Here is a 13,225-nt window from a genome sequence, read left to right on the forward strand (position 1 = left end):
GTGTCGCTGCAGTCAAACAACATATAGAGAATCAACACGATGACAGTTGTAAATGAATATTATACTACAAAAATGTAATTTTTTTATACTTTCATCACGTTAATAAGAGACTGCTGCATGATACCCTGAAAACTTGCTAAAACAATTCTAACAAATAATCCGTGTCTGCTACGTTTAATCTGCGTGGAATTTAATAAACGCAAACCGAATTTCAGGCATATTATATGTATTAGTCTGGAACAAAGACGACAAACAGTGTTGCAAAGAGCAATAATCAAGACGTTAAAGAGCAAACTTCATTTTCTCCCAGGACGACATGATCAGGAAGCGATTGTAGCTCACAGCAGCTCCCATTGAAAATAACGGAGAGACAGACTGTGATTCTCGCATGTTTACATAAAACAAACGCAATAACAACGTCTATAAACCCAGAGAATATATTCACAAGAGTTTTAGGCACAATATAACAATAGTTTTATGTTGCGATGTTAATGGTGTTGTCCGTGTGCAGCGGACAGAAAAAGGGGTTAAACAAGGTAACATGTTATCGGCAATTCTCTTCTGTGTTGTCCTGTCTGCAGTCATCTTCTAAACTGAGGAGGAATGCATAGACAGTGGTTTTGTTGTTGGGGGACAATGAATTTCAAACTTTTCTTACACTGATGACATAGCTGTTACTAACAACAGCATTGCAAATCTACAAACATTTTTAGATTGGCTGTGCATAAATGCAAAGGAAATTGTCCTGAGCGCGTTTTTCAGAGTGATGCTGAAAAACTAATTCATGCATTTATTTCCTCTAGGCTGGACTATTGTAATTCATTATTATCAGGTTGTCCTAAAAGTTCCCTGAAAGAGGGGATATTCAACCATCACATCTTGAGTACAACTCAATACTGGTAATTTTGCAGAAGCCCAAGAGCTGCTCTGACAGGATTATGAGAAGAATGATACCACACGTGGGATTTGAACTCACGAGGACATTCATGCATTGCAGCTTAAACTCAACACCTCAACCACTCATCCATCCTTGTGTGTTGCTCAAGAAATTTTTTTCATTTAAAAAAATGACTTTAGGGTCGTTTGAAGAAATGATTGAAGAAATGCATATTTACTTGCAAAACTGTGCCTTTTTCACATTTATGGATTTTTCATCAAATGTCAACACTAAAAGCTTAAAATTATAACCTTGAACATAGAGTACATCACTATTATTTTTTTTTTTCTACAGAACACCTGAAGTAGAACTACAAAACACAAGAGTGTGTATGTGTTGAACTTAAGGGGCTTAACCACTCAGCCATCTGATGACCTCACAGCATACTTTTATATCCAAAGTCTCCAACATTCTACTGCTTCAAGAATTTTGCTTTTAAAAGTGACTGGCTGTGAAATACTGTGCTCAGATTTTTACTCTTTGGCACATAGATTAATACCAGGAGGAAGATTTGAACCGACAAAGGAATTCACATAATCTTTGAGAGTAACAATGAACCTGTGTCAGAAAACTCAAATTTTAAGGAGTTTCTTAAAATTCTGCACACTGTATTAATATCAGGAGTGGGACACAAGGGTGTCTAGCTTTGAGGGATTTGTCTCCTTGAGTGCATAGAAGCACAGCAGCTGACATGCCTTTCTCAGAAAGGGATTTGAACACACAGTCCTATTGAATGTCATGGACACTGACTGCTTTGTGAGTGTAAAGATTTACCTCACAAAAGCTCACACTTTAACCTGGTTTGGAGACAGCTCATCATCAACATGCACCTTTTACAGAGCATGTGGCACCAGCAAACATCTCAACACACTGTACCAGGTGTGGGCCTTGAACCCACAAAGACAGTCATTCATTGCATCTTTAGTGCAATGCTTTAACCACTCAGGCATCCTGTTGTGTAAGTACAGGGTTTAGTCATCCAAGAACTGCTGTAGGATCAAACATTGCACTGCAAATACTAATGCATATTTTCCTGCAAAACTTTGACTTTGAACTTGTGATTTTTGATCAAATTTTATACACTATGTTTTGAACTGAAACATTAAAGACAAAACATAACACTGTAATTTTGCAGCAACCCAACAAGCTTTTTTCAGCTTTTTAGTGTTTGTCAGTACATTGATAACGGGATGAAGACGAGAACTCACAAAGACATACAAAATTGTTCACACATTGCTTAAACCTTTAGGGTTAAATGCTGCTCCAGAGTCCAACATTTCACTGCTTGAAGAAAGTAGCTCATAAGAATTCAATGACTTTCTGTCACATTTACAATTTTTCCTAAAATGCACAACCAAAAACTGGGATTTTACCCTAATATCTTTGCTTTCACGGATCAGCAATGCTTCTGCACACTGTACAAACATCAGGAGTGGGGCACGAGGGTGTCCAGCTTTGAGGGATTTGATTCCACGAGAGCATGGAAGCACAGCAGCTGACGTGCATCATCTTAACCACTCAGTCGCCTTGATTCAGCATTCCAGGGTATAATTGGCCATTTTTGACTACTTTTGGTTTTACCTTCATAATTTACCTTAAAGTCTTTGCCTTGTTTGGTGTCATGTTTTTTGTTTGTTTGTTTTTCAGCATAACCTCACCTGTGTAACTTGTAACTTTACAGTTTTTGTTTCATTCTGACAGACTGAATTAACACAATGAACCTAAAATATGATCCAAACAGAAAAGTTTTTTTTTTTTTTTACTGTGAAAACCACAAACATGTCTAACAAACAATTTTTATACCTTAGAATGCAAATATTGTTGTATGGCTGGGGGGGCCTGGCTGCCTTTTGTTTCTGTCTTTTGTCCTGTCTTTTGTTTTTCCTTCCAGGTGGCTTGCATTTGGGACTGAGTGGCTGTGTAGCTGAGTTTATCAGGACCTCACCCTGATCACCTGAGGCTGATCACCTGCGGCTCGTCAGGACTCACAGCTGTGGTGCATCTACATGGATTGGAACATGGTGGCATTTAAGACTGGAGTACACAGTGTGTATTTGCCAGAGACTCGACCTTGTGACCAGACGGGTGAGATCGTCGTCTCGGGAGCCATCTCATCATCAGTGGATGCAGAGAACGTCCAGGTTTGATGCATGGTCTGTGAAAGAGGAGGGGGTGAGGTCTCACGCTCGTCAGCACACTTCCTGAGGTACGTTAGATTTTGTGACTAACATTTATACAGTCAGTAAATGTGGTGTCCCTCACACCTTATTATATTGAGCTGTATGTTGGTCGTGTAATCAGCTTCCACTGCAGTGGAGTTTTGTGAACTGGGTGTTCCATGCCTGCAGGGTGGGAAGCTGATTAGTAATTAAGCCAGGAAGTGTTTGCTGTTTGTGCACCTTTGAGCGTTCTCTCTGTGTGTTGAGTGTGGACTCACATAATGATTCCTTCTTTCACAGACTCGGTTTGTCGCGGCCACCTGGGGGGTGTCGGCGGGGTCCTTGGGTCCAAATTGGTTCTGGCTCCGGACCGTTAGCGCTGCTGGGAGCGCACCGCAAAACCACCACGCCAGACCGCGCACTTTTATATTTTTTCACAGCACTGTTATGTTCATTAAACTCTGTTATCCTTTGTACCGTGCTCTGCTTATTTTATACTGGGTCCTTCAAACGCTGATCGGTTCTCCGGGCTGCGTCCGACACATAACAAATATAAATTGTAAATTTCCAAAACATATGTACACATGTAGAAAACAACATAAGTACAATGCAACTATTTACATTAAAATGCAGGAAATGCTTCAGGTATTTTTGTACAACTGTTTACAAAACAATAAGATGCCACTGGTTGAAGAAAGCAGCTTATGAAAATTCGATGACTTTCTGTCATATTTACAGTTTTTCACAAAATGTACCATGTAATTTATGTACCATGTTAAAAAAATGTACCACGTAAGAGTGGGATTTGAACATGATACCTCTACAGTTCACAGATCAGCAAAGCAGAGCTTGTGAGTTTCTTGTATTACAAAGTATTTTAACACCTAGAGTGTGAAGTGAGCCACAACAAGGGCGCCCTCTAATTCAAGTTAAACACCTTAATCACTGGAGCTTTTTATTACACTTATGAGGTCTAAACACTACTGTAGAGTCAAAACGAGTGCAGCTCCCATATTTCCTTGCAAAACCTTGACACTTTATCCCACTGAAACTATTTTAATAAATGCCATGAAGATTGCAATTTGTCTCTAAAAACATTACAGCTTCCAATCTCATGACTGTTACTTGAAACTCAAATTATCCGGAGTTTATCATTTTTTTCATACTATATTAATAAGAGGAGTGGGACACCAAAGTTCCCAGCTTTGAGGGATCTGAACCCACAGCGTAAATACAAAGCAGGTGAATTTCTACATTTTTCCCACTCAGACTTTTGAGCAGTTGAACGAATTTGTTTGTATTTTTAAGCTTTGTATATTATTAACAAGAGTGGGATTTAAACCAACACCCACTGAACCCTTAGTGCAACATCTCAAACACTCAGTGCTGGAAGTTTAACAGCTTCTGTAGAGTCCAACATTGCCATATTCCAAATAATGTATATTTCCTTACAAAAGTTTGTGCTGTCACATTTATAGGTTTTCCTAAAATGTTACAACTAAGAACAGAGAATCACACTGCTGGATGTCGAGCAAAGCATCAACTCAAAGAGATGTCTCACAGGATTGAAGAATATGTTGAGAACAAAACAAGGATGAACCCATGAAATCATACCACCACATCATCTAAGTATAACGCCTTAAACACTGATACAAGCATGGAAAAAATATACTTTTACATCCACCAGCTACTTAGAGTTAAAAATACTATAGATTTAAGTAACTGGCTTTTAGATAACCAAAAAATTAACTTTGATAACAGATAATCAGATAACTGAAAAGTTATCTTTGATAAAGATAAAACGATAAACCCAAAAATGTATTGGAAGTTACAGTTTGAGCTGTAGCCGAGTACAGTGATTGAAAATATATCAGCCCAGCTTCAGGGCCAATACTGCCATGAACACTACTGGCCAGTAGATGGCAGTAGAGACCTTGAAAACTTGCCAAAACAAAATTCCAGATAATCCGTGTCTGCTACATTTAAGATGCGTGGAATTTAATAAACACAGACACAATAACAACATCTAGAAACCCAGAGAATATATTTACGAAGGTTTTAGGCACTAGACTTTAATGCTGTTGTTCGTAGAGCCTGATCAGAGTGTCTGAAATGCATTTCTCATGTCATGAACGTATTGAGATTACCCTATCCTACCCATAATGCACTGCTGGGCACAGCATATATATATCCACACTAAAACCTTAAAAATTAGCGCATTACTTTAAAACTAAAACATATATCTGATATTTTCACTTTATAAAACTTCAGACATGACATTCATTTAAATAACTTGTCTGAAATTAGTTTGGTTAAAAGTTGAACCATAAATTAAAAATGTATGCCTCTGGATGACTTGGGTTGCCCTCGTACTAGTATGGGGTTAAAAGAAATTATGTTTTTTGGGGGGGGAGGACCAGTTCTCCTTTGCCTGCAGAGGATAGAGCAGTTTCTTCTTGAAGCAGCTCTTCTCTGTTTTGCAGAGGGTAGAGCTACACATCAGCTATGAAACAGGTAGGTGCTCAACTGATTTTAAATTTTATAAATGTTTGTAGCTGTTCAGCTTTATTTATTGGTCTAAAAATTATCGGACAAAAATTTATCGCAAGATAATTAGTCCGATAATGTTTTTTAAAGTTATCTGAAAAGATTATCCGATAATGAAAACATTATCTTTGATAATTATCAGTTATCGGATTAATGGAACTGTGCCCACCACTGACTATAACTGATCAGACCTTCCAGATATTGGGCAGTCCAAATACTTTCCTTACTTATTACATCCGCCAAGGACATAATAAAATCATCTGTGTTTATTTATTGATTTGTCTGTCTGTCTGTCTGTTAGCAGGATCATGTATAAACTACTGCACGAATTTTAACCACATTTTCACCACAGATACATACTCAGCCATGGAAGAACCCATTAAATTTTGAAGGTGATCTGGATTCGGATCCAGGTTCTGGATCAAGTTTCACTTTTTATAAGCTTTGAAGTATTACATTTAGCAGAATTACACCAAAACTACTGCAAGGAGTTTGACGAAATTTAAACCACAGAAACATATTTGGCCATGGAAAACCATTAAATTTTGGAGGTGATCTGGATCAAGTTTCATTTTATATAGGCTTTGAAGGATTACATCAAAACTGGTTCACGGTATCTCACCATAGATACATACCAGGGCATGGAAGACGCCACTGAATTTTGGAGGTGATCCTGATCTGGATTGGCAGACGTAAGAAAATTCTGATTGCTCTTGTTTTGGAGATGAGATATGGTGATGTACTAGTTGTTATCCACAAACAGAAGCTGTTGCTTTCATGTAGGCTGTTACACTTGCCAACACATTATACCAGGAATGGGACTTGAACCAACATGGACAAACATCTATCACACTTTGAAGTCAACACCTTAACCACTCGGGTGTGTACTTGCTGAATTTTGTCGTCAAGGCTGTTAATAATGTGTATTTTCTTGCAGTATGAGCGCCATACTATTGAATGTCGAGCAATACATCGGTGTAATTTTGCAGCAACACAAAAACAGAAGCTCTTATAGCGTAACAGAACACACTGGTATAAGGGGTTGAATTTGAACAATAAGGGACGACCTTCCACTGCATCTTAAGTGCGACACTCAGCCGCCCTGGTGCCAATACTGAAAAGTTTTTTTAAAAAACAACAGCAACTTTAGAGTAGCTGTTGAAAAATTAAACAAGTTTCTGACTCATTAAAAAATATTCATGAAGTCTTGTTGCAATGAGCAGGATTAGAACACAATTCCTTTGAAATGATGAGAAAAAGAGACTTTGCAAGTGTACAGTCAAACATTTTCCTGAGATTTACAGACCGTAGTTCCACAAATGGTTGGCTTGTCAAACACCAGCTCTTTTTTGGGTTGTGTGCCATCCAGAAACCAAATGAAGTACTGCAGATGCTGCACCGAAAAGCACAAGATAATCTACCAGGAGTGGGACTTGAACCCACGAGGGCATTCATCCATTGCATCTTGAATACAACGCCTTAACCGCTCGGCCTTCCTGGTGGGCTGCTTCTTGGCTTTTGTCATCAAAAACTACTGTAGAGTCAGACACTACACTACTTGAATTAATGTATATTTCCTTGCAAAACTTTGACTTTGTCACATTTTAGATTTTTCACAACTCAGGATCACTATGTGTGGGACTGAAGCATGAAAGAGCATCACACTGTTGAATATGAAGCACTGCTGTAATTTAAGAACACATACGTGCAGGATTTGAACTGCGGAAAACACGTTTATCTCAAATTAAGGGTAAAGCCATCACCACTCAAGTAACCTCACTTAAAACCTTTCAGATCAAAGGTTTCTTCACAGTCAAAGATGCCACTGCTTCAAGAAATCTGATTTTAATTTCCTCCATAACAGAACCTGTGGGCATGAAGACAGCGAGGGCTGTCTGACATTTGACCTCAAAGTCCTTGATCTTGACTCAGGTCATTAACCTCTGTATGAAGTTTCTGCCACATTTGCCAAAAATTGGATTGCTTGATCTTTGCCAGTCTCAGGGTCACAGGGGGTCGTTTTGACCGTTGGGGTTTTTCTGTAATTATTATATGGCTTTGCCTTACAATATAAAGCACCTTGGGGCAACTGTTTGTTGTGATTTGGCACTATATAAATAAAATTGATTTGATTTTGATTTGACTTCTGGGGTCGACGTCCAAACACCTCGTTTGGTGGAAATTGATGTAAATAGTTGATAGAAAACCAGCAGATTCTCTGTAAAACATTAATTTGTTCTCTGATTTTATAATTCTGTCTGCATGTGAACCAAACATTACGCTGCACTAGACTCTGTGTATTTGTATTCATACTTGTTGCAGTACAGTGACGGCGCCACAGTCACTCGTGCGTGTCCTCAACTTCGCTGCATGCATTGTTTGTATTAAATGTATTTGACCAAAGTGTTTTAATCTATCACAGTTCTGTGTTTGGAGCCTTAAAGCCACTGTCACTCCCGCATGTCCTTGACTTTGTTACTACAAAGAGTGGGATTAAAACACATCATACTTTGAACATTGAGTACTGCACAATATAGCTTTTTCTACATCAGCTCAATAACAATAACTGAAATTTCTACAGAGTACATTTATACCTGGAGCAGGACTAGAATCCATGAAGGTGTGCAGCCGTTGCATGTTTGCTGTAAGACCTTCCCCACTCTGCCCTGCCGGCTGACTTAGGATCATTTTTATGTCCAAAACGTTACTCCAGAATCAAAAATTCCACCACATCAATAAAATTTGCTTGACAAAGCAATTGTCTGACAATGACAATTTCTCAGGGAATGGGATTTGAACATGAACATCACACTTTTACATCTCATGGATGATCACAAACCAGAAAACTGGAAGCTGCAACTTATCAGCGGTTGAAAGAACTTACTCATGTTTTCACAGATTTTCTTTGCAGCCATTGATTCCACCAGGTGATTTCACTCTAACTGATTCCATCTGCTCAAAGTGATAATCAGTGAAATCACCTGGTGGAGTCAGTGGCTGCAAAGAAAACCTGCACCCTCTTGGCTTTTCTGGAACAAGTTGCCCACCCCTGATTTAGACCCCTGTGTAATTCTTCAATTGATCTCTACCTGGCTGACTATTGAAAATTCAAGTGGCCAATCAGTTTTTTAAAAGAATTCATGTCTATGGAGTATTTGTGCCGAATTTGATGTTTGTATCACCATTTGCAGGATTTCACTCTAAATATTCTCTTATCTGCTGCATTGTATATGAGATGTAAGATGCTGCTCATCAGTGTTTCTCAATTGCCCTCAAAAGTATTGGAACACTTAGTATTTCACACATTTTAATTTGTTTATTTCCATTTCAAATACATTTTTTTCTAAAATTATCTTCCTTAACTCAAACTGAAAGCAAATCTCTACAACTTGATATAAATGAATTAAAAATATAAAATCCAGCTTCCTGATGAAGTGGTGTAGAGGAGGATTTTCTTAAAAAGAAGACCTGAAAGTTCAGCTACAATTTGACAGAAAGTACATTTGAGATGAAAGACTAGATTTGATGTTTTGGTGAAAGAAACTTTTATATTTCTTCATAATTGATGTAAATAAAGTCCACGACATATTCAGTGACTTGGAAATGTTCATGTTTCCATCCCCTGACTTGTCTAAAGAAAACCGGCAATAAAACTGATTATTATTTACAGGTTTTATCAAGTTTTAAAGATTTGCTTTCAGTTTGAATTTGAGGAAGCTATTTTTAGAAATTTTAATTCTTTCTTTCTTTATTTATTTTTGTATTTCGTGTATTTAAAATGACAAACAAATTAAAATGTGTGAAATTCCAAGTGTTCCAATGCTTTGGTCGGACACAGTATCCTAACCTTATGACGAGTGCAAAATGAGTGTGGTATTATTACTGTTTTGTTTAAGAAGGTTTAATTTTCACTGTTGCTGCACTTTGTGTCAAATAATAGTCATAATCGTATAGATATGAAAATTCAGTAAGGTATATCTTCTATTATACATTCCAAATCTAAAGTGGAACTCTACTAGTGTTTACTAAGGTACACCTAAATATCTTTTTTGTTGTTGTTTTTTTTTTTTTTAAAGAGAGAGTAGAGCCACTTAGGTGCCTGGTCTTGAGAACCAGGGATGGTAGGTTGAAAAGCTTTTTTTATCCAATGGGAACTCTCCCTACCCACCCAAGCAGCTCACGAATATGGACAGCATGTATATAAGTGACATTTACACGACAATATATATAACAATATTGTGATACGATAATTTGGCCATATTGTACAGCCCTACTGTCAACTAGCTGAAAACTTTGAATATTAATTTACATCTACATTAAAAAAAAATGCTTAAAGTGGCAGGGGGTTAAGAGGGCTGTAATTAGGGGGATCAGCTGAAAAGCAAAAAAGTAAAATGCTTAAAAAGGTGGAGAGTATGGGGGGGGCAGAGCCCCTCCAGAAGCTGAAAGGCAAAATAAGGAAAATGCTTAAAAAGGTGGGGAGTCGGGGGGGGGGGGGGGCTCCTTCCCCCCAGAAGCTAAGAGGTTTTAGTCATGCTCATGCTCCCAAGAACCATTTTACTGAAAAAAGTCTGAAGGACCTAAAGGACATGGTTAGATGGCGAGGAGCTTTTCCAAGTATGTGAGTGGCAAACAAAAAAAAATGCTTAAAAAGGCAGGGGGTCGGGGGGGGCATTAGCCATGCTAATGCTCCCCTGAAGCATTTACTCAAAATAAAGTCTGAAGAACCTAAATGACATGGTGAGATGCTGACGAGCTTCGCTTGTTCATGTCCGCGACATATGCATATTAAACCTCTGAAAAGAGTTCTTGGGCCTCTGCAAAATGGTCCTACTGATCAATGCAATTGTTTTTATTCTTTGAGTCCACACATAGTGATAACATTACTGATTAATATCACTTTGAGCAGATGGAATCAGTTAATGAGTGAAATCACCTGGTGGAATCAATGGCTGCAAAGCAAACCTGCACCCTCTTGGCTCTTCAATCAATCAATCAATCAATCAATTTTTTTTTATATAGCGCCAAATCACAACAAACAGTTGCCCCAAGGCGCTTTATATTGTAAGGCAAGGCCATACAAGAATTATGTAAAACCCCAACGGTCAAAACGACCCCCTGTGAGCAAGCACTTGGTGACAGTGGGAAGGAAAAACTCCCTTTTAACAGGAAGAAACCTCCAGCAGAACCAGGCTCAGGGAGGGGCAGTCTTCTGCTGGGACTGGTTGGGGCTGAGGGAGAGAACCAGGAAAAAGACATGCTGTGGAGGGAAGCAGAGATTAATCACTAATGATTAAATGCAGAGTGGTGCATACAGAGCAAAAAGAGAAAGAAACAGTGCATCATGGGAACCCCCCAGCAGTCTACGTCTATAGCAGCATAACTAAGGGATGGTTCAGGGTCACCTGATCCATCCTCTCTGGAACAAGCTGCCCACCTCCAGTCTAAATGAAAAGATGCTTCAATCATGTAGAAAACTACACCACATTATTTGCCTGATCATAAAGATTCCACAAAAGGTCTAGTTTGGAGATAATGAGTTATGAGGTAAAAGCAGCAAGAATGGTGACAAAAGTCAGTTTCAGTTTTTACTGGGGTCAAAAGTTAAAGTTGCTCCATTAATTTTGCTCCGGCTGTATTTGTGCTGAATTTGATTCTTGTATCACCATTTGAAGGACTGTTTTTGTTATCTGCTGCACTAATAAGCCAACAACAATAAGCCACCAGAATTAAAGGAGAAATGCTGCTTTTAACAACCTGGACCTCATTTCTGACATAAAATATGGTCATTTACTCACCAATATAAGTTTGGTGTGATTAGAAGTCCATAGTTCAAATGACATGTTCAGTTCAAATCTGAGGCAAACATTTTTCTTCTTCTACTAAGGTGGATAAGAACTTTTTGTGGTACACAGCACCAACTACTGGACAGGAGGAAGCTAGCAGTCAGTGTGACTCACTGATTTGAAAATGCAGCTCATTTCAACCAGACGTGTGGTGCCATGACATATCAATCATCTGTGTCCAATCAGATTTCAGGAGAGTCCAGTGAAACTCCGGCCTCCACTCTAGATCCACCCATGCCAGGAAGTGTTTGACATTTGAACATTTCCTGTTTCACCGTGACTGATAAATTGGCACTTCCTGTTTGAGTGTGAGCTTGCCACCTAGTCTGTCAGTCCAGGAAGTGTTTGACATTTGAACATTTCGTGTTTCACTGTGGATTTGAAAAAATTGTCACTTCCTGTTTAGGACGCCCTGTACCATGAATGAGCTTTGCACCGCTGAGTGACGCTTCGCTCACATAATGTTAAAGAACTTACTGATTACAGGAGTGGGATTCAAACTCACACAGATACATACAGTGCATCTGGTAAGTATTCACAGTGCTTCATTTTTTCCACATTTTATGATGCAGCCTTATTCCAAAATGGAGTAAATTAATTTTGTTCCTTAAAATTCTACTCACAATACCCCATAATAACAACATGAAAGATGATTTTTTTCATTTCTCATTTTTTTTTATTAAAAAAACTAATATGATGGCACAAGCTTGGTGCACCTATTTTTGGGCAATTGTGCCAATTCCTCTTTGCAGCACCTCTCAAGCTCCAACAGACTGAGCCCAACAGCCCAACAACAATGGAATGTTTCATTCACCTCATTGAATGGAACATTCCATCTTTCACCTCATGAAATATTTGTACCACTGAACTCATAAACATTTATTATTTGTATATTGTGAGTAGGATTTTGAGTGAAAAAAATGAATTTCATCCATTTTGGAATAAGACTGGAACATAACAAATGTGGAAAAAGTGAAGCGCTGTGAATACTTTCCAGATGCACAGTACCCATTACACATTAACCACTCGAGTCATCTGGTTATTCTGCTTACTTCATATTTTTAGGTCCAAAAGCTGATTCAGAGTCATAAAAATGCAAAAAAAAAAAAAAAAAAAAAAAACAACAAACAAAACAAAACTCAAGGAGATTTGTCCATTCTGGTTTAAGTACAGCACTGTAACCACTTGGCCATCCTGGTGCACACACAGGGTGTTATATCATTTATAAACTAGTGTAGAGTCAAAGATTGCACTGTTCCATGTAACGGATGTATTTTTTTTTTTCATTTATATGGCGCCAAATCACAACAAGTTGCCTCAAGGCGCTTCACACAAGTAAGGTCTAACCTTACCAACCCCCAGAGCAAGAACACAGGTGACAGTGGTAAGGAAAAACTCCCTCTGATGATTTGAGGAAGAAACCTCAAGCAGACCAGACTCAAAGGGGTGACCCTCTGCTTGGGCCATGCTACTGACACATTTTTCAAAATAATTCACAAAACGAATATACGGGAAATGTTGCCGGTGCACAGGAAAGGAGGGTTGCAGAAACAGACACCACACCCATCTCTGGATGGAGCCGCACCTCAAACAGAAAGAAAAAAAAAACAATCAGGCATCGGAAAGACAAAAAGTACAGTATAATTTGTCAGCATTAAGCAACAAGAAAAACAGAAGAAATACTAAGGTGATCGCTGGCCACTAGCCCTACTAGTTCAATTGAAAATTCAACAGCT

At 38.5% G+C, this 13,225-nt stretch overlaps 1 non-coding gene across 1 annotated transcript; it reads right to left on the minus strand.

The window, feature by feature from the left end:
* Nucleotides 1–7,061: 7,061 nt before the first annotated feature.
* trnal-caa lies at nt 7,062–7,144 on the minus strand. The gene has a single exon. It is a non-coding gene; the product is annotated as a tRNA-Leu (tRNA).
* Nucleotides 7,145–13,225: the final 6,081 nt, after the last annotated feature.

Source organism: Thalassophryne amazonica, chromosome 12 (genome assembly GCF_902500255.1).
Source record: "Thalassophryne amazonica chromosome 12, fThaAma1.1, whole genome shotgun sequence".
Taxonomy (NCBI): domain Eukaryota; kingdom Metazoa; phylum Chordata; class Actinopteri; order Batrachoidiformes; family Batrachoididae; genus Thalassophryne; species Thalassophryne amazonica.